Below are 22,609 nucleotides of genomic sequence, written 5' to 3' on the forward strand. Positions count from 1 at the left end.
TGCCAGTGAGGACAGTCATTGGCATGGTCTGCTCTACCTTGGGCAAAGGCTGGCCTTTATTCAACATGTTACTCAAAAGCCCTGCGTTTCCTCCACTAGCATAAACAAAACTACCCCACAGAAACCTCAGAAGGAGGAAACAATTCCCCATCCCCTCACATAGAAGGTATCAAAATAAAAATACTGTATTCTAGAAAAAAACAATGTGGTGGGGTGGTGGGGGAGAGGGTATATGTTATTAGCACCAATCCCAGCTCCCTGCTATTCGTGTGCATGTGAACTGGTGAGGTCTTAGGATGCTGGGGTAAGTGGGATGTCTGTCCTCTGTGAACTTTGTACACTTAGTTTGGTTTATGTCTCCCAAATATAGGCCTGGAACCTGTATAAGTGGTACAGAGAATCAAAGAGGAGGGTCACTGCTCCTCCTCCTGGAATGCAGGGCAATATGGCTCTCTTCTCAAGCTCTAACAGCTCCCATCCGTGCCAGGACAAAGCCACAGGTACTCTACAAATGGCTTTTGTCCAGCTCCGGCCAGCTCTCCAGACCCTGCCCTCCTCCCTCACCCTGAGCACACCTGTTCTGTCCTGTATCTCCGTTCTCTGTCCTGTTGCCTCATCCCTAGTTCCAAGCTCTCTTCCCTGCCTCTGCAGATTAACACTCCGTGACTAGTCTCTGCTTGGCCCTTGTTTCAGACTTGGCCTCAATTCCTTTTTTTGGATCTCCCTTGATCCCGTGCTCTGCCTCCTGAGAGCCACCCTTATCTCCCCCTCAGTGCCAGCTCAGTTTCCTAAATCCCAGACCTGGTCAAAAGTTACAGAACTGCCAGTCTAGGAAGGGTAAACTTGACCATGTAACCCAAAGTCACTCTAAATATAAACGAATTCTAAGTATCTAGAAGTTTTATTCAGGTTGGAATGTACAGATATTTGTCTAAGAATCAGAATCTCTCAAACTGCCGCCCTGTAAGACTGTGAGGGAAGTAGATGGAGGCCCCTTCCCTCAACCAGGAAAAAGCACTCTCTGTGTTCCTATGAGGCATGGGTCATAAACAACATGCCTCCAGGGGTCAGGGAGGCGATGGAAATGGCTGAAGTGGGCCAGCAAGAGGAGTGGTGGGAACCCTGGCCCACTGCAAATCACACTGATCTGAGTTAGTTTGCTAGGGCTGCCATAACAAAGTACCACACATTGTGGGGGTTAAACAATGAAAATTTATTTTCTGATAGTTTTGGAGGCTAGAAGTCCAAGATCAAGGAGTTGGCAGGTTTAGTTTCTTCTGATGCCCCTCTCCTTGCTGTGTAGATGGCTGTCCTTTTGCTGTGTCCTCATATGTGTTCCCTTTGCACCTGTGTCCTAATCTCCTCATCTTATAAGGACACCAGTCATATTGGATTACGGCCCACGCTCATGACCTCATTTTAACTTAATCACCTCTTTAAAGACTATATCTCCAAATACAGTCATATTCTGAGGTACTGAGAATTAGGACTTCAACATATGAATTTTGGAGGACACAGTTTAGCCCATGACAACATCTAAAGGAGAAGCCATTACCTGACTTCTGCCAATGTGTGCCATAATAATATGCGTCCAACACTGACAGTACATCTTATTTCCCGGGAGAAAGCAGAAACCTAAAATTCCACATGAAATCCTCAATTTTTAAATATGGACAACTAATTTTAATTTCTTAAAAATAACATGTGGGCTGTAGGTGCCCCCTGGGCAGCCAGTTTGTGACCTCTTCAGTTAGGCATATGGCTTCCCTTGGAGCCCCACAGCTGAGATTGACACTTGAGATTCTTGAGATTAGGCAGCCTAAGCAACGGATACCAAAGGCAGACTGGCCAGCCCCTTCTCCCAGCAATACACTGATCTTGGCCCTGCAGTGGTGAGAAGACCAACCTCAGGAAAGAGCGAAAAGGGAGAGAGTGCATTTCTCCCTAAAGCCCAGGCTCTGGGTGTAACATCCTGCCCCAGGCCCCAATCTGATTCTGTTTGGCCTTTCCAGGGCAGAAGATGGCACCAGATGACAAGTAGCCCAAAGAGAAAAGGGGAGACCGAGCAGACTACTGTGTGGAAGTCAGAGTATGGAAATTTTTACCTTTCATGCCACAAGCTCCACTCCCAGCACCAGGGCTAAATAATGTCACCGACCCACATCAGCCCTATCGTCCTCAAGGACAGAGGGATGGATTCAGGGTTTTCTCTGTGCTGGGCTCTCCATAGAGCCTAGTTGGGAAGCCCTGTTCTGAGTGATCCACAGGAAAACACTTAGAACCAATCTGACCTGGCTCTGTCCCCAAGATAATCCTATAAATGGGCACAGAAAAGACACTAGTACATTTCAGAAGAGATTTGTGACTTCTCTGGGCTTCCTTCAAACACTTGAGTAGAAAAGCTGTTTCTAGGTCCAGTATAGTAATATAAGTGGTAGAGGGATTGTGGGCTGAGGTCATATTTGACCCATAAAAGGCACAACTGTGGCAGATTCTGTAGAGACCTGGTAGCTAAAACTTAAGAGGCCCCAGAGCTGTCTGGGAAAAAACCCTAAAGGATGCAGGGTTGGTGAACTCCATCTTACCTCCGTTTAATTGGCCAGTCTGATCCCTGAAAAAGCAAGACAGACCCTGAAGGATGACAGTAGATGACAGCCATTCAACCAAGCCCCAATGCAGCTGCTGTACCAGATGCGGTATATTTGCTAGAGCAGATGAAAATGAACATGGCCTTGGGTACAAGGTATGCAGCCACTGATCTGGCCAATGCATTATTTTCCATCCCTCTCAAAAAATAGGATTAGAAACAGATAGTGTATATTTATACTCTGGTCTGAAGGCTATATTAACTCTCCCAACTTCTGTCATAATATATTCCAAAATAAAAACCGGGACTGGTTAAACATCCCATAGAATAAAACACTGGTCCATTATACTAATGACATTCTGCTAATTGGATTGGATGAGCAAGAGGTGGCTAGGACATTGCAGGCCTATCTAAGCCATATGCACTCTGGAGAGTGGGAGATAAACTCTATGAAGACTCAGAAACCCACCACATGAATAAAAATTTTAGGTATCCAGTGATCTGAGGAATGCCAGGGCAGCCCCTGAAAATAAAGGATAAATTATTACATCTTGCACATCCCTCCATGAAGAAAGCAGTCCAACAATGCCTGGTTCCAGTAATGGGTACCTGAGACACATTCCTACCTTTCACCATGATTGGGGGTCAGGGAAAGTGGGCAGTAAGAGTACTCCTGGAAGCCACTGCTACTCAGAAATGAGTAGCAATAATTTAACTATAAACAGAAGTGACTGCAAACCACTTGATCCAAATGCATCCCTAACTCACTTCCCCTTACCAGGCTCCCCAAAGGCTCCTCCAATACCACCCAATCCAAGAGGAAGTTAGAATGTAGATTTTTTTAAAAGTCTGTCCAAATGAACACATTGCTAGGGCCCCTCCCAGAGCCTTGGAAGGGGTCTAAGGATGTGAGGGGCGCTGGAGTTTAAGTGCCATTAGCTTCTAGGTAAATTCAACAACGTCCAAGAGCCAAGAGAATGAGCACCTAGGTGGGACTGGAGAGGGTGGGGGTGTCAGGCCAAGGCTGGAACTGGAAATGAGTGCTTAAGTTTTAATGCACTTTCCAGAACCTCTTTTCTATTTCTATGTATATAAGTGTTTTCACCACTGTGACATTTGCCAAGGGCTTTTTGTTTGTTTATTTTATCAAACTAGGTTCCATCAAATACTCTTATAATTAGGAACAGTTGGGGAAGTACAGGCGCTGGGAGAGGAGCTGACTCTCCGTCCTTATCCAAAAACAGAGCCATGGATACCAAGAGTTTGGCTCCTTAGCTGCTGCTCTGGGTGGGAATTAGAAATATCTGGACATTCTTGCCACAGTCTAAAATTCAAGACCTTTAGACCAAGGCATGAGAGCCTGCTACTTCAGTTTTCCTCATCCACAAATTGATGATGTTTACTATTCAGTGACTTCTGGATGAATGGCACTATCGAACTGCAAAATATTAGTATTATTGCTTTTCCTCTTTGATCTCATGGGGCAAGATAAATTTATGATATCGTAATTGTTTCCATGGCAGCAAATCATATTGTCCCAAACAGGGGATTTTATGACTTCATGGCTGGATTAAGAAAAAGGAGAAATCAGATTGAGAGTAAGAAATTTGCTGAAGCATAAATATCTTCAATGATAGCAAAGGGAATAGAGCAAAACACAGATAGGCAAAATTGCCTTCGGTTTAAATGTTCTTTTTACAAGTTCATCCCAGTGCAGAAGCCCCTTCTTCAGGCATGTAATTTGTATAATGAGGCCTCTTTGCTTGAATTCACAGAAGGCTAATGGTGAAGTTCATCTATTTCGGGAATGCTTCAGCAATACTAATACTAATTGTTTTGCAGCAAATATCTGGATTTCTGCCGTAAGCAGTTTTGTTTGGTTTTTTTCTATTTTTGGGGGTTGTGTTATTTTTGGTTTTGGTTTTGGTTTTTACTCCTTCAAGGTTTTATCTACACAAATTTATTTGAAATAAACCAGTTTCCAAATAAATGTGGCCTTTTCTCATCTGAAAAATCTGTCAAGAACTCTCTCTCCTCACTAAAGGCATCTGCTTTGTCTCTCTTAGGTTCCTATTGATTTTATTCTCATATTTCTAGAGTCTATCATTAATGTCTGTCTATTGCCTGAGAAGAAAGCAAAATTTCTTTCTAATTTTGAAGTCACTTAAATTCACCTCAGTTTCATTTAAACATATACAACAAACAATGACTTGGGATTTTAAGTGTCTGGATCTCTCTCTCTCTCCTCTCTCTCTCTCTCTTTCTCTCTCCCCCCCACCCCCATCTCTCCCCCAACCCCACCCCACTCCTTTCTTCGCATAGAGATATTTCCAGTACCTTCTAAGAGTGATCTCTTCCTTTTAACCTTCAAATACCCAGAATCTGCAAGTTCCTGCTGATTCATAAACTCCTTGTCAACCAGCTCACCCAGGGGCACCTTATGGCTTCCACTCTCTTCACACCCTATTGCTTCTCATCATGGTCTCTCAGTGAACCTTCTCCATTCTTATTCTGAAGACTCCACCTTGTTGAATTCTGTACAATGAATTACTCCTCAATATGACTTCATTAGCAAGTGCTCTGTGATAGTCAGTTTTATTTGCCAATTTGGGTAGACTATAATGCCTAGTTATTTAATCAAACACTAATCTAGGCACTTCTGTGAAGGCATTTGGTAGACGTGGTTAACATCTAAAATAGTTGAACTTAAGTAAACGAGATGACTCTCAATAACGTAGGTAGGCCTCATCCAATCAGTTGAAGGCCTGAAGAGCAAAAACTGAGGTTTCTGAAAGAAGAAATTCTGCCACAAGACTGTAACATCAACTTCCACCCGAGTTTCCAGCCTCTGCCTGCCCTACAGATTTAGGACTTTCCAGAACCGCACAATCACATTAGCCAATCCTTATAATAAGTCTGTGTGTTTGTGTGTGTGCGTGTGTTCCATTTCTCTGAAGAACTCTGACTAACCAATGCATGTAAAGAACACACTAGGTGTTCAGTGACATGCTGAGCAATATACTGTGAGAAATACAAAGGACACATAGGATGTGGTCCATTTCTCCCAAAGAGCTTACAACTCATGGGAGTACCAAGACTAACTGTGCCTGAAACAACAGCAAATTGTTAAAAATAAGAAAAACAGGATTTAGATGTTCTATGTAGATGTCCAGGAGTTCAGCAGAAAGAAAGATCAGTGAGAACTGGAGGGGTCAGGGAACATTCCATGGAAAAAATGAGTGTTGAGCTGGCTGGGGAGGACTTGAGGATTTGGACAGGCAGAGGAGAAATCAGAAGGCACTCAGGCAAGAAAAGCCAAGTAGATGAAGGCACAGAGGCAGGAATCAGTGCAGTCTGGTTACAGGACCAGGAGGAGGCCATCTGACGGGAGCAGGTGCATTTTGAGAACTCAGAATGCAAGGGTGGAGAGGGAGATGAAGATGGATTTTGGAGAGATCCCAATAAACCCAGGGAAGGTTGTTTAGGCTGATGTGGTAGAAAGAGATCCTAGAATTTAGAGAGGAAGAGAATTTATATGTTGACTTAAATTCAGGTACCCGGCCCAAGCACGCATGGCTAGTTAGTGGCAGAGCCAGAGAACTAGATTTCTTGACTCTTCAATCCAGCTTTGTCCCCACTACACCACTCTGCCTCCTTATAGAATAGAGAGATGACATCATGAAAATGGTGTCCTAGAGGGATTGTCCTGGTGGTGGGCTATAGCAGCAGGCTATAGCAGCAGGGAGAAGTGAGAAGGGGAGGATTCCAGGGGTTTGAAATGAGGACCTCCGCTAGGGGAGTACAGGTGAAGGGAGGATGAAGGAAGGACATGAGGTCACATAAACCCAACAGCTTCTTCTCAACTTCCACCCTTTTCCATGTCTTAGTAGCATTTACGGTGTCAGCGACTCCTTCCTGAAACTGCCATCCTGGTCGTCTCTGACACTTTCCTCTCCTCCTCCTCTCTTTATGCTCCTTCTCTGGATCCTTCATCCTTCTGTCTCATAAATGGAGGTGTTTCACCACGACCATCTTTGGCCATCTCGTATTCTCTTTTTACAAATACCTTGGCAATTGTGATCAATCTCTTGACCTAACTCTCACCTTGGTAACGGCCTCCAAATTGCTGTTTCTAGATCTGACCGTTCTCATGAGTTTCAGACTCACATGTTTAACCACCTACTGGAAGCTCCACCTGGATGTCCCAATGGCACCTCTAACTCCCTGTGACTGTAGCTAAACTCATCACTTTCCTTCTCATGTCTGATCTTCTGGTCTTCCCTACTTCTGACATGGGAATCAGACACTGGGGTTCAACATCTCAGCATCGTTTTTGCTACTGTTCTCTCTTCTTTGTTCTCCACGTTCAGTTGGATGCTACGTTCTGTTCATTCTTCCCCACCAGTGTCTCCTCCATCTCCCTGCATTTCCCCATCTCCTACTCCTACTGCCCAAGTTTAGGCTGCTGTGATCTCTAGCCTAGATGATTATGCCCTGCTTTGCATTTCTCACCTCCAACCCATTTTTGAGGCTATGACTAGATGAACATTCCTGAAACACAGCTCTGATGCATGATTTATCTGCTCAGTGTTCCTAAATCTCTTTCCAATGCCTTCAAAGTGAAATAAAAAGTCCCCAACCTTCCTTCCCATTCTTTCTCCTCACACACTTGAGGCTCTATCCAACTCCACTCTCACTGCCCCGCCCTCACTCATGGCTGTCTTGCTTCTGGTTCTATTCATGCTGTTCCTTCCATCCAAAAGGCCTCCCCCAGGATCAGCATGTCCAAATGCTACCTAATTCTCAAGGCCCAACTCAAATGTCCCTCTTCCCTGAAGTCTTCCCTAAGCTAAGTAGAAGTAATTTTTCCCTCTTCTGCATTCTCATAACTCTAATTTGTAACTCATTATTTTCCACCTTAAATTCTAATTACCAAACATGTTTTACCTCTCAGCCTAGATTACAAACTTCTGGAGGGTAGAATAAGAATCTTTATAACACTGACCCCAAGGCATTTAGCACACAGTTTTGCATATATTAGGCAATAAATAAATATTTCTTTAATTTTGAAGGAAGAAACTGTAGAACTTGGCACAGGTTGGGAAAAAAAATGTAAAAAGAGAGGAATAAAAAGAATTTGAAAGGTTTCAGTCCTGCGGAGTGGAAGGAAGATAGTGACATTGGCAGGGACAGTGACTCTGACAGTGGAAGGTGATTTGGGAGTTTTAGGTGACAGTAAGACATCTAAATGGAAATGGCCACCAGATAACTAGAAATATGGGTCTGGAAGTCAGAAGAGATGCCAAGACAGGAGCATAGATGTGAGAGATGAAGCTCTGAGACTACATATAATCCCCAATGAATGGAGTGGAGAAAGAGAAAAGTACATGTTGAGAACCTGAGCCTTAAACAATAGAACAGAAAACAAAGAAACTGCAATCAAAGAGTAAGAGACAAGAACTAACATTGTAAAGAGACTGGCATTTCCAGAAGGCAGGAGATGCCAACAATGTTAAATATAGAGACTCGGTAAGTCACTCACTGAATGAATGTTCATTGAAAATCTACCGTGTGGCCGGCACTGCTGGATGTGCTAAGACTCAATGTTAAACATAACAGTCTGTGAAGAGTTGCAGTCTGATGGGGAAAAACAGAAAGCACAGATAAATATATAATATATCAGCTGGCAATGAAGTTCTATTAAGAAAAGATAAAGTGGCGTAAAGGGTAGATGAAGACAGGAGTGTTGCCTTAGATAGGATGGCCAGAAAGACCACCACGGAGGTGACATTTGAGCAGGATGCTAAATGAAGTGAAGGAGCAAGCCAGGCAAACATCTGGGAAAGTGTCTGGAAATACCCAGACAGGGGAGAGCATGGTGGCTTCCTTCTGGGTGCCTTACCCTGCTCTGGCAGGTGAGTGGTAAGAGGATGAGATGACGAGGGAGAGGCAGTTTGGAGATTTGAGGAAGGTGAGAAAGCCTGAAACAGCCACTGGCACCTGCTGGGTGAAAGTGCATGGTGGATGAATGGAAACCATGCCTGGAGGAGGCAGAGGTTGACAGCGAGGACCAGAAGTGAGCCCAATCTTTCTCCAGCAGGGACTCTGCTGACAGGGCACAGTCCTTACATCTACCTCCAGAAAAAGCTGGCTCTTCCTGAGTGCCCAATTGGTTAATGCCACCATGTTGCCAACTCCATGATGGAGAACTTCTGAGTAATCTTCGGTTCATTTTTAGTCTTTTATTCATCCAGTTCAGTAGCAAATCCTGTTGCCCCTTTCCTCTCTTGCTATTTTGGCTTTCTATGTATCTTTCTCTTTATACTGTCACAGCCTGAGGACAGACACTGGTCATTTCCAGTGGGAAACTTCTTGCTCCTCAGATTTCTTTGCTCTAAATCTACCTACCCTCCCCCCCCGACCCTCCCCACCTCAGTCAGAATTATCTTCCCCATCAGTATTGTTTTTATTGAACCATCATTTTTACTCTACTTTTATTATCCTTCTTGGGCTGGGATTTTAACAACTTTCCACATCTCTAAAGATAGAGCCCGGGTGTTGATGCTTTGTATAGAAGACCAGGGAGCTCTGCCTATCTTAGCCTCTTGATTGTGTCCCTCCCCCTTGCCCTTCTCAACTTGTCCCTCTCCTTGCCTCAAACCTGTTCCCAAGCTGTGCCACATGCTCAGCCATGCCATCTGGGAAAACTTGCTGAATTGATTGAGCCTCACCGGCTCTATCTGGTCATGTAATTCCCACCACTCCCTGTATCTTCTTGTCACCGCGTTTATGTGCTCATCCTCACCAGTCGCTCCCCGCTCGGGCATATAAATGTGACGTTAGGGGAACACATGGCTACGTAGGGGGTGAGTCTATAGCTTTGGTTTGTCAACTCTAAGCATGGCTCCTGCTTTAAATAATTGCTTAGGTCCCTGATCTAATAACTCAGGGAGGAGGAAGCACTGATGAAACCAGGAAAGCCCGAGTACCATGATGTGCTTATAGCTTAAAAAACAACAGCAAAAAATGCAGCATTTCTACTTTAACACTTCGTTAAAAGGCAGCAGCAGGGCAAACCCAGTTATTCCAGCAAATATGCACTGAGTCTATCAGCCTTCAATGGGTTGAAGTTACAGGAAAATGCATTCCCTTCCAAACCCCCAAATCCCTATTCCCATCACAAAACAGCAAAGTCATAGGCCAGGAACTGTGATTTTAGCCTTTCTCTGAAGAATCTCCTCCTGGCTCCTGACAGAGCTCAGAGGTCACCCTCTGGCTCCAATCTTCAGAGAGAATGAACACCCTTAGCCTGTGAACTAACTTGGCCTAAACATCACCCTTGAGACTCAGAATCTGCTTCAGAAGAGTGGAGGGGCAGAAGACAAGAGGAGCAGAGACAGGGCGAGAACCCTCTCCAGCTGATCACTGCACATGGAAGTACCAGGTCAGGGGAAGGAAGTCTTCAAGAGCTGACAGCCTCAAGTAGAAATGGAGAGCCACCCACCCTCTGAGGGTCGCTGTCACTGAGGAAGGGTGAGCAGAAGCCCTGACCTTCCCCGCAGCTCCCAGGAGGCACTGCCTTCTGGCCCTGTCTGAGCTCCCCTCTCCCAACCTCTTGGCCTCAACTCTCTGCAGCGTGCACACACCCCACCGTCGGAGAAGCTGATGCTATCCTGCGTGAACTCTCGGGTTCAAGCCCTAAAGGCAACCGAGAAGGCTTTAAAAAAAAACAAATCCCAACGATCTGTTTGGAGGAAATTGGCTGGAGGAAAAAAAAAAAAAAAAAGGAACGTTTGAATAGCATCCCCAGTACTGATGGTAGAGAGCAACGAAAATGAAACCTTCAGCCGTCAGTCCTCAGCTTCTCTACCAGAGAAAACAAGGAGGAAATGTCTATCTCGCCTTTGTTGGGCATTTGCTAAGAATTCCCATCTCTATTATTTTTCTTCTGTGCTCTTAGCCATATGCAAATCCTGAATCACACGCTAGAGGTCGCTGTTTATCACAATCCGACCTCACCTCCCAATCCGGGCGGGGAAGGCCTGGCCGCCTCGCGTCTGCAGCGGGAGGAAAATTTGGTTGGTCACACCCAGGCCAGGTACGTCAGAATGCATCAGCCTGCATGTATGTTGCCCTTCATTACACAGACAGAAGTATAAAAGGGGTAAAAGCAAATCATCAAAGGTGCTTTGAATTAATTAGAATTTTTTTTACGAGGTACTGCATAATTTGTGACCTTTAAACACTTCCCCTGTTGCCATGCCTTCCCCTCCCCACCTACCCTATGGTATCACTTCTTTCCAGGTGACCAATCAAGCAATTTAAGGAATGTACAATAAGGCCTTGAATAAAAGCCAAGGCTTCAATACAGACCATACCTGCAGCTGGCCACTACCACCAATGCCACTGGGTTGGTATCCTTCCCAGCTGGTTCTGTGCCCAGAATATAAAACAGCTAAGAAATAAAATGACAAAATAACAGAGCTGATAACACTATAAGCTATTACAGCCTCTCAATGCTGAGATTTCTAAAGATGCTACTCCAAGAGCGGTATTCTAATCAAAGGCCATTGTTAATGAACCAGAGCTCGGCCTGGCTGACTCCTATTATTCCTTTCCTAATCCCCCTAATTATGTCCATCTGTCCCTTCTTTAGTCCTAACTTTGGAAATTGCAATTCATTCAACACAGACCAAACCAAAAGGTGATATAGAGGCTGGAGTTGACATAAAAGTCAGTGGTATTATCCTTTCAAGGCAAGTCACAAAGACTTTATTTATTGTTTTCTGCATTTCCACTTCTGTCCTTTACTCTGGATCCAAAGTAGAGTCTAGTTGGTGACACGGAGTCGTTACACATGCAGACACTGGTACAAGACAATGTGTAATTCAGCATTAAGATCCTGGCATGGACTCCAGGTCTTAGGGAAATTCCTAAAAGAGCCGAAAGCACCAATGTAGACTGGCAAAGGTTTCTTGGTTAAGCGTAGGGTTTAGACCGGTGTGCACGCCAGCAGCGAGCAGGGGCTGGGAAGCAGATGTGAGCACGGCTTTTGTGAGGAGATGGGCCCACCTGCAGCCGAGATCATGGTCTTGTCCCAGGCCGAGATGCTGACGCTGAGTTGGAAAGGAAGAGGGCACCTCTAACGGTGCTAGAGTAGGAGGGACATGAGGCGTGTGCTGTTGGGGACGAGTCTGGCTGTACACATTTTTTATTGTGGTAAAATATACATAACACAAAATTTGCTGCTTTCATCATTTTTCAGTGTACAATTCAATGGCATTGGTATATCCACATTGCTGTGCAGCTGTCACCACCATGCGTCTCTAGAACTTTTTCATCGTCTCTAATAGCTCTGTACCCATTAAACAATAACTCCTCATTTCCTCTTCCCCCCATCCCCTGATAACCTCTCATCTACTTTCTGTCTCTATGAATTTATCTATTCTAGGTACTGCATAAAGTGGAATCATGCAATATTGTTCTTTTGTGTCTGGCTTATTTCACATAGCATAATGTTTTCAAGATTCGGCCATGTTGTAGCATGTGTCAGAACTTTATTCCTTTTTAGGGCTGAATAATATTCCATTATCTGTATATATTACATTTTGTTTGTCCATTCATGTGTCAGATAATTGGGTTGTGTCCACCTTTTGACTGTGGTGAATAATGCTGCTATGAACATTGGTGTACATGTCTCTGTTTGAGTCCCTACTTTCCTTTCTTTCTGGTATATACCTAGGAGTAGAATTACTGGATTGATAGGGTAATTCTATGTTTAACTTGATGAAGACTCATCATACTGTTTTCCACAGCAGCTGTACCCTTTTACATTCCCACCGGCAAAGCACAAGGTTTCCAATTTCTTCACATCTTGCCAACATTTGTTATTTTCTGGGTGTTTGTTTTAAATAATAGCTATTCTAATGAGTATAAAGTGGTATCTCGTTGTGGTTTAGACTTGCATTTCCCTAATGATTAGTGATGGTGAACATCTTTTCATGTGCTTATTGGCCATTTGTCTGTCTTCTTTGGAGAAATATGTGTTCAAGTCCTTTGGCCATTTTTGAATGACCATACACTTAAGGAAGTATGTTTCTGTCCTGGCGTGGCCACTTCCCAGCTGTGTGACCCTGAGCTAGTTACATAATTTCTCTGTGCCTCAGTCCCTTCATCTGTAAGATAGAAATAATAGTATCTACCTCATAGGATTGTATGAGGATTAGGTGAGTTCACATTTGTAAATACTTTGAATGGCACCATAGCGGACACTCCATTAGTGTTAGATTTATTACTACACGAGGTGGCATAGAGAGAGGAGCGACAGAGTGTAGGGGGAGCAGTCAAGAGCCAGTGTCCTGCCACTCGTGTTGGTGGGAATGGCCTCAGAGATCCTTGAATCCAGCCCCTTTATAACACAGGAAAGGAGAGAGACAAAGAGCCCAGTGGGAAGAGGGACCCTTGAAGCCAGAGTCCGAGTCCAGGACTGTTTCTCTGGCACTTTCTCTCTCAGACTTCCATTTCAGCCTGCAGTATTTGACAGTGTCCTTATGGGATATGACTTGAACATCTTCAAAACTACCTTGACATCCTCTTATCAGCATCACAAGCTTGTATCACTGGGCCTGCAAACGTTGTCAGTTCTGAGGATCGAGGGGGAGCTGGTGTGAGCAAGAAGCAGTGTTCGGCGTCTGGGGCTCTCCTCAGTGTCCAGGGCCCCCCTCAGCGTCTGGGGCTCTCCTCAGTTTCCAGGGCCCACCTCAGCGTCTGGAGCTCTCCTCAGTGTCCAGGGCCCCCCTCAGCGTCTGGAGCTCTCCTCAGTGTCCGGGGCCCCCCTCAGCGTCTGGAGCTCTCCTCAGTGTCCGGGGCCCCCCTCAGCGTCTGGGGCTCTCCTCAGTGTCCGGGGCCCCCCTCAGCGTCTGGGGCCTCCTCAGTGTCCGGGGCCCCCCTCAGCGTCTGGGGCTCTCCTCAGTGCCCGGGGCCCCCCTCAGCGTCTGGGGCTCCCCTCAGTGCCCAGTGCTCCCCTTAGCGTCTGGGAGTCTCTTCAGTGTCCAGGGCTCTCCAGCTGTCAGTCAGCATCACAATTCTTGGTGCCCTGCTCCCACCTTTCTCTCTTACCTTCTCCACCTGTGGGAGAGACCAGTTACAGCAGAAGACCAGGGACCACAGGGCCCTCTCTCCTAGACAGACGACTCCAGGGACCCCCACAAAAGGACCTAACTGCAGGCCTCACTCACCTCAGATGATGTTCTTAACGAATGGAACCCTGCTTACCTTTGTGTAACTCCGATTATTCTGTGCCTGCTGGCGGGAATGAAAATGCTAACTGCCTCCCAGCCCCTATGGTGGCAGGTGACACAGAAATCGGTGGATAAATGGCCAGAAAACGAGCTGAAGCTACACAGTCTGCCGAAGGTTTTTACATCATCTCAGAAACAGAACACCTGGTGCCACTGGCGAATCAAAATGGCCTCTTCTCCTAAGACCTGACGCTGAAGCTCATTTCCAATTTCCCAGACTGTCCCATCCCCAGCAGCAGAATCCGTTCATTTCAGCTTTCTGCAAACCCAGACGCTCTGCGTCTCTCTCTGAGGTTCGGCTAACGTGACTTCTCTGGTCCACCGCCCCTGAACAACGCAGCCTGCACTTCGTCTCTGACGAAGCCTCATGGCCCCTCTACAGTCTGCTTTCTGATGACTCACATCAAATTTCCTGTTTGGTTTCCTTTCTAGATGCATGGCTTCTGATGTTTTTACCCATCTTCTCAGGGGGCATCCGGCCCAAGAATGCTTATCAGTCTTGTCAGTTTAGCAGCTGTACTTGTTCGCCCTCGCCACCCCACGCAGGGGAAGATGGTTCTCACATCTTAAAAATGTTGTGATTATTCTTCTTCTCGCTACCTTTCCCCTTTTCTTCTAGTTTCAATGATAGTGGGCTTGTAGAGCCCCAATGTCCTAGGTATGTCTTCTGTAATAGCGTGTCCGAGGAGCACAAGAAGTGCTGATGGCTGCATCACCAAGGCCTCCTGCAGGCAGGAGGATGAGGCCAAGGAACCCACAGCACAAAGGGTGGCCCCTGAGGCCCTGTTCAGCCATTTGGAGGAAGAAGTCAGAGCTCTCGGGCGTGCCCAGCACAACGAGGTTGATTAACGCCACACACAGACGGCAGCTGTGAGCTGTGGTGTAGATCGGTGGTTTTCAAGTATGTTCCCCAGAGGTACAGAGTGAGAGAGAGAGAGAGAGAGAGAGTGAGTGAGTGAGAGTAAGAGAGAGAGAGAGAGTGAGAGAATAGTAGAGAACTAGGAAGAACCAGGCTCTGGGGCCTCCTCCCTCGATTCAAGCAGAGCACCTCTGAGTTTATACATTTTATACAAGCCTTTTTTTGGAAGAAGGGCTTCTGTGGCCCAAACATGCAAACCCACTAGCGTCCTCAAAAAGTCACTGTGCTGGGAGGCAGGTCCTGGGTTCCCATCTAACTCCATGGCCATTGACAAGACACTGAGCTTCTTAGGGTCTCCCCGCCATGTCTGAAACTGAGAGGTTTGGACTAGGAGATGGCCAAGGCCCTTCCAGTTCAATGATCTCCTCTTAAATGTTATTTGTAACCTTTGAATGACTGTGTCATTTCCAAGTTAGAAAGGCTTGGGACTGAATGCCAGCCGTGCCCCTCACAGCTGTTACCTAAGGCGGGAGCCCTCTCCTGCCTGCCTTTCAGGCCACCTTCACCTGTGATCACTGATAATATTAATGACCTTGCAGGGTTGTTATGATGTTTAAAAATAATATATAGAACTTTTCTGGGCTCAAAGTAGGTATTCAGTAAAGGGAAGCTATGACCTACCATGATTTTTATGCATTACCTTTAACTTGGCCATCCTAGGGCTAGGAATTTAACCTATAGGTATCTGAGTAAAAGTTCACCAAGATATCCATACAAGGATATTCATAGTGGCAAAATTTGTAATACCAACAAAAAGAGGAGGAGGGGAACAAAAAATGTGTCCATCAATCAGGAATTGAATAAATAAATTGTGGATTATGCCTCTCTGTGTATTTGTATTTTGTGACCCTGGATATGTTTGTTTGTTGATCTATTTTATCACAAGTGAGAATATAACCTATACTTTTGTTTCTTTACCTCTTCATATGTCTCTACAGTAAAGGTAAGTTCAATAAATGTTATTTTTAAGGCAAACATTATTCTGTATTCTATATATATTTGTTAAATAAATAAGCCTTGACTCTGATGAGGCTGATGGTGCAGGCGATGATGGGTCACCTTCAGAGGGTGTAGGAATCCCGGGCTGTCTTTCCCGCCAGCCGTCAACAAGGCCGAGGCTCTTCAGATGGATTTTCTCTGGCCAGTCTTTTTTTCTGACCACATCTGCTCCACTTGATGGATTACGTGGTCCTTCCTGGGATCTCCTCCAAGTGAAATAACTCTCTGACCCTTGTTTTGATTTTTCTCTGTTTTACAGCAGAGAAACTAGGAGAAAGGAGAGTTTACAATTCTCACCAGGTCTCAAAACGTTTAACAGAATGCTCAGCTGAACATCTCCGGGGTTCTCCGAGGACATGAACCCAACTTTGCGGTTTTCAGTGTAGGTTTCTCAGTTGTCGGGGTTGAGAGTGAAGAGGCTCTACTCCCCAAGCAGATAATCTGTTACACTTACAGAAAAAAAGGCTGCCGTCCTTCTATAGACAGCTCAGATCTTTGCGGTTTCTCTCTCTCATTCTTAAGATTTCTTTTTGTAACTACCTTTAAAATAAAATATTTATTTTTCAGGTGTGCAGGTCAGGGCTAACCAAATATTTTCATCATTCAGATTACACACTCTGGCCAATACTAGTCCAAAGATGCAGGATTTCTGGCCTAGAAAATAAATTTGTAAGTAGGATTGTTTGGTCCCCTTCTCATCTGTGAACATCCCACATACACGGTGAATGTCACGCTACTTCCTCTGGCTTCAGGGCCCCGTTGTGACATCCTGCCATACCTGATTTCTTCTGAAATGTGCCACGCTGTACACAAACTTTCCCTCTCCTTCCCCCAATACCCCTATACCCCTCAAACTCCCCTACTCTCATACAAACTCGAATTTTCTCCCTCCTCATGTAAATATCAGGAGGAAAGTAAAGCTGAATCACTAATTTAGTTTATAGTATGCATGACTGATGGCCTGATAATTTTCTCAGGGAGGGTGAAGATTTTATCAGAAGTACTTAATGCAAATCTTGATCCTGGTGGATTATAAATCCTCCACATTTTCTTTCCTCCATCCCTAACCCAGCCCAGAATTCAATGTTGGTCCACAATCCTATTGTGGAAGGGGTCTTCAGGGCTGATTGGATCTCAGTTCATCAAGAAAAAAGCAGCTTCTTTCCTGGTAGACTGTTCTCCTGTAATTCCAACTCCTTCCTACTTTGGGTATCACACATTCTTCACTTCCTTTCCTCCTTTCCTTACTCTATAGCCCAGAGCCCATAGACCCTGACTCTCTCTCTCTTCATTTTCTGGGCAGCTGATAGGCATTCGTCTGCTTGGTGTTAACCCCCTTCCCATATTTTCTCTTTCTAGTGGCTGCTCAGGTGTCTGGAGACAGATCACAGAGGGACTCTATTCTTATGACCACGGGTCTCCCAGATGCCAATCTTTCATGCATAACCATGCATCCTCAGGCTAGGGGAGGATCATGTAGAGAAAAGTACCTAGGATATGGGCTAAGAGCTCCATTCATGAAATCATGATTGCTGCCTGGTCAAGGGCCCCTGAGATGTCCTGAGTGTGCTCTTAAGCAGTATTAACTTTCCTTCTACCTTCTGCCACTCTACCCTCAAGATTCCCTCTGCCTCCTGACTGTCCTGCAACAACTCTAGTTACTTTGTTGTATTTCTGTGAACCACAGTCTAGAGGTGGGTCTTTCTTTCACCATTGTTAAAAAGACCTTTATTCAGCCAAAGTATGAGACAGCTGCCAGCACTGGCGGTCTAGTGGTTAAGATTTGGCGCTCTCACTGCCACGGCCCGGGTTTGTTTCCCAGTCCGGGTTCGTTTCTCCCTCAGAGAACCACACCACCCATCTATTGGTTGTCATACTGTGGTGGCTGAATGTTGCTGTGATGCTGAAAGCTATGCCACCAGGATTTCAAATACCAACAGGGTCACCCATGGTGAACAGGTTTCATGGAGCTTCCAGACTAAGACAGACTAGGAAGAAGGACCTGGCCACTCATTTCCGAAAACACTGGCCATGAAAACGTTATGAATAGCAGCGGAGCATTGTCTGATATAGTGCAGAAAGGTGAGAGGATGGCACAAAAAGACCAGGTGAGGTTCCACCCTGCTGTCCACAGGGGCGCTAGCAGTCGGAATCAACTCCACAGCACTAACAACAACAATAAGCACTTGGACCTATTGAGTGGCTTAGAGCTGCCAATGGAACCACTTTTTCATTTGAGTACAATTTTAATTTTATTACAGTTTCCCTTCCCTTTGGAAGTTGGCACAAATCCTCTGGACCAAGAGATATTGTGGAATGCTGACAGTGCAAAATATCACCAAAACAACTTGATAAGTCAAAGCTGACAGCTGACTTTATTGCTTACAGCTATAAAGGAGAGCACTTCTTCTCAGAGCCTTAGTAGCATCTCAGAGCAGGAAGGGCTAAGGAGACATATTTACTGAGATTTTGAAGTCTGGCTTAAGACAGGTTTTATATGGGGGCATGGTCAGGACTGAGGAAGGATCATGATATTATAGTTTAGGATTGGTGGACAAAGCAAGGCGAGGATTTTGAGGCAAGAGTTTCAAAGTGTCTTAGTGTATAAACTGTTGTCTGATGCTTTTTTAGTTAAAGAGTTGATAGGTCTTTCAGGAAGTTCCTGCAATGATCAATAAAGTTATCTGCAACTTTTATCTCTTTGGGCAAGAGTTTCCCAGAATAATATACTTATGGATGAAGACAACAGACTAGTAAAGTCAGGTGTAAACAGTAAGCTGTGTAGGAGGTTTGATTCTCAGTAGTAATAAAACCCAGTAATTCCAATAATGCTAACTGTAATTATCTCCCTCTACTCCGATCTCATACAGCCAGCCCCACCCTTCCTGTGCAGAATCTGCACACCTAGAACGTTCAGCCCTTCTCCTTCTCTCATGGTGGTTTCTTCCTCATCCAGTTAATTGTCTGCAAGGTAAAGGACTCCTATTTTCATGCCCAGCTCAGCCATGCACTGTGTCTCCTTGAAGCTCATCCAGATCTCATGCAAACAGAATTCCTTGCAGCCTTCTGGACAGGCCCTGACAGGCCTGAACTCACACACAATAGGTACGTAGCATTGACCGTTGCTCTCCGCCTTCCACGGACAGTTGAAGATTTTGTATAAGAGGCAGAATGTGAAATTTGGGCATGTTCTAAAGGGGCACCAAGTTTCAAAGTACCACAAAAAATAAGTCTCATTAATTACTTTTATTACTAAAGGAAGTAGGCAGCGATGGCTAGATGTCCACCAACATTTTTACTCCCCCTTTCATAGTACAGTTATTGCTGAAAATTGGCTGCCCAACCAGGTAATTAACTAACTCCCAGCCTCGCTTGCCTCTGAGTGTGGCCATGTAGCTGGTTCTCACTAAGGGGATAGAAGCAGAAATGACATCTGACCTTCCAGGTCAGGGCTTTTAAGAAGTGGGTGTACTTTCTTCATATTCTCCTTACCCTTCTGCCAGCTTGATGCAGATGATGGTAAGGCCCAGAGAATATCAGGCAAGATAGAAGCTTGGGTCTCAGGATCATCAAGTGGAGGAAAGCCACCAGCTATGCAGGATATGAGACTCCTATTATGTTAGCCATGAAAAAATATTTGATCAATCTATTACAGAAGCTAATACTGTAGTAAATACTAGCTAATTCTGTAGCTAATACTAGGAAGTAAAATGATAATAAGACTCCCATATGGAATCAGAAGAAAATGATCTCCATCATTGTTTTGAACTGAAAAACCACACACAGTAAAGAACGCAGAGTTCAAGCTTTAGGTGACCTTCATGGAAAACCAGAACAAATTAACTTGGCTTTTGGCATATTAATAAAGTGGCAGGTATTTATGTCATGTCATTAGCTAGAACATGTCATTAGCTGATCATCCTTTGAGAACCAGTTTGCTTCTTGGGAAAAGTTTTGGCAGCTGTGAATAGGCTGATAGTTCCCATTGTTTCCTTGCTCATAGTGATAAACTGAGATTATTCTAATTTATGTACTTCAGATGGAAATAAAGATAGGAACAAAGTCACTTTTGAGCCAGAATCTTCTCAGTACCTAGGTCCTTCTTCCTGGAGCTGAGTTTGCTGCAGAATCAGAATAACCTCTCTCAGCTCCCTTCTAAATACCCTCGTAGCCTGGAAGAATTAATGCCCTTGTGACAAAGAAGCCCTCACTTTTGAGGACTGTCTGGCAATTTTGCCTTCCTAAGTGTAGGTGTTCAGGCTGAGTCAAAGGATAAAAAATAGAACATGCCCACTAGGATAGGTGAGAGCCCTCTTTTCCCTGTGGTCCTATCATGTTATAGAGAAGGACATCATGTTGATCGAGGTACAAAATCCATGTCGCCTGGGCTAACCACTGTAAGAAGGCTTAGCCCTGTTGGTTTGGGGGAGCCCCAGGCCAAGAACATTGCTGCTGTGTGTGCCCCAGAGGTGAGCAGCGTGCATTCTAATTCTAACTCTATCCCTGCAGCTATATGATCCCAGTAAGGCGTTGGACCCCTTTCTCCACCTGCCCTGCCATTTTCTATAAAATAAGATTGATAAAATCAGCCAGTTCCATGCGGGAGAGGCAGTTACAAGATATTAAATGATTACTGACTATAAATATGAGGGAAATACAGAGCACTATATATAAACACTACATACATCCTAATTAGCCTCAATATTAGGACAATTCTTCAAATCGCAAGGCAAAAAGAGTCCAGTGGATTAAAAAAACATCTTTTTTTTTTTAATTTTCCTTTTTGAGTAAAACATTTTCAGTGGGAAAAAAAAATGCAGCATTTGGCTCATCTGTCCTGAGTACGAAAGGATTCCACAGGCAAATAATGTGATTAGAAGAAACTGTCCAGCTCATACGTGTTCATTCATTAGTAAGAGCGTGAGAGCTCCCTAGCAAACTGGTTTTGTGACATTTTTATGTGAGGAAGTCACGTGGGCACCTCCAGCACGTTTACATGTGTGAGTCCTGGCTTTGGTGGAGTTGTTTGTGGGCAAGACCCACATGAAAGCAAAGGAAGGGTTGGTTTTTCGAGGTTTAGATGGGAGTGAGGAGAGAAGTTGGCTTCGGGGACTGGAGGGCTTAGAGACCTGACAGACACAGCACTAGATGCTATTTTTAGATAGTAGTTCTTCAACCTCATTGACATGATAAATGCCAAGAAAAATAAGACCCTAAAGGAAGGCCCCTGATTTAACCATCAAATGCGGCAGAGAATAATAATTAAAAGCTCTTCCTCTTACTGGCCACCTTTACTCAACTGGTTATACCTCTTAACTTCTGGGTAGTGGTTCACATTTCAGTACCTGAGGAGCATAGGGAACATCTTTGGATTTTATTATTTCTCATAACATGAGATTTAAAAAATAAATAGGTATATCTAAATTTGTTCTTGGTTCAAGTGTACTTTTTGTTTTCAAGTTTCCAAATAAAAATACCATCGAAATTTAGACCACCTGAGGACTTATGAAATCAGAGGGAAGTGTCACCTCAAATAGACTTTGTGTTATTGTTCCCTCACCTTCTGAGCTCTGGTATTCTCCCCTCACCTCCTGAGCTGTGGTATTCTCCCCTCACCTCCTGAGCTGTGGTATTCTCCCCTCACCTCCTGAGCTGTGACATTCTCCCTTCACCTCCTGAGCTGTGGTATTCTCCCCTCACCTCCTGAGCTGTGGTATTCTCCCCTCACTTCCTGAGCTGTGACATTCTCCCCTCACCTCCTGAGCTGTGGTATTCTCCCCTCACCTCCTGAGCTGTGACATTCTCCCCTCACCTCCTGAGCTGTGACATTCTCCCCTCACCTCCTGAGCTGTGACATTCTCCCCTCACCTCCTGAGCTGTGACATTCTCCCCTCACCTCCTGAGCTGTGGTATTGTCCCCTCACCTCCTGAGCTGTGGTATTGTCCCCTCACCTCCTGAGCTGTGGTATTCTCCCCTCACCTCCTGAGCTGTGACATTCTCCCCTCACCTCCTGAGCTGTGGTATTGTCCCCTCACCTCCTGAGCTGTGGTATTCTCCCCTCGCCTCCTGAGCTGTGGTATTGTCCTCTTGCCTCCTGAGCTGTGGTATTGTCTCTTTACCTTCTGAGCTGTGACATTCTCCCCTCACCTCCTGAGCTGTGACATTCTCCCCTCACCTCCTGAGCTGTGACATTCTCCCCTCACCTCCTGAGCTGTGGTATTGTCCCCTCACCTCCTGAGCTGTGGTATTGTTCTCTCGCCTCCTGAGCTGTGGTATTGTCCCCTTGCCTCCTGAGCTGTGGTATTGTCCCTTTACCTCCTGAGCTGTGACATTCTCCCCTCACCTCCTGAGCTGTGACATTCTCCCCTCACCTCCTGAGCTGTGACATTCTCCCCTCGCCTCCTGAGCTGTGACATTCTCCCCTCGCCTCCTGAGCTGTGACATTCTCCCCTCGCCTCCTGAGCTGTGGTATTCTCCCCTCGCCTCCTGAGCTGTGGTATTCTCCCCTCGCCTCCTGAGCTGTGGTATTGTCCCCTCGCCTCCTGAGCTGTGGTATTGTCCCCTCACCTCCTGAGCTGTGACATTCTCCCCTCACCCCCTGAGCTGTGGTATTCTCCCCTCACCTCCTGAGCTATGACATTCTCCCCTCACCTCCTGAGCTGTGGCATTCTCCCCTCACCTCCTGAGCTGCAATATTGTGCCCTCACCTCCTGAGCTGCATTATTGTCCCCTCACCTCCTGAGCTGTGGTATTCTCCCCTCACCTCCTGAGCTGTGGCATTCTCCCCTCACCTCCTGAGCTGT

The 22,609-nt window shown here is 45.4% G+C and overlaps 1 long non-coding RNA gene across 1 annotated transcript in view; it reads left to right on the plus strand.

Moving 5' to 3' along the window:
• The first annotated feature begins 373 nt into the window (after positions 1-373).
• Positions 374-22,609, plus strand: part of LOC131420451 (uncharacterized) — a 32,408-nt gene continuing 10,172 nt past the window's right edge. The window contains exons 1-2 of the long non-coding RNA XR_009223543.1: positions 374-500; positions 18,762-18,910. This is a non-coding gene — a long non-coding RNA (uncharacterized LOC131420451). The remainder of the gene's footprint in view (positions 501-18,761; positions 18,911-22,609) is intronic.

Source organism: Diceros bicornis, chromosome 23 (assembly GCF_020826845.1).
Source record: "Diceros bicornis minor isolate mBicDic1 chromosome 23, mDicBic1.mat.cur, whole genome shotgun sequence".
Classification (NCBI taxonomy): Eukaryota; Metazoa; Chordata; class Mammalia; order Perissodactyla; family Rhinocerotidae; genus Diceros; species Diceros bicornis.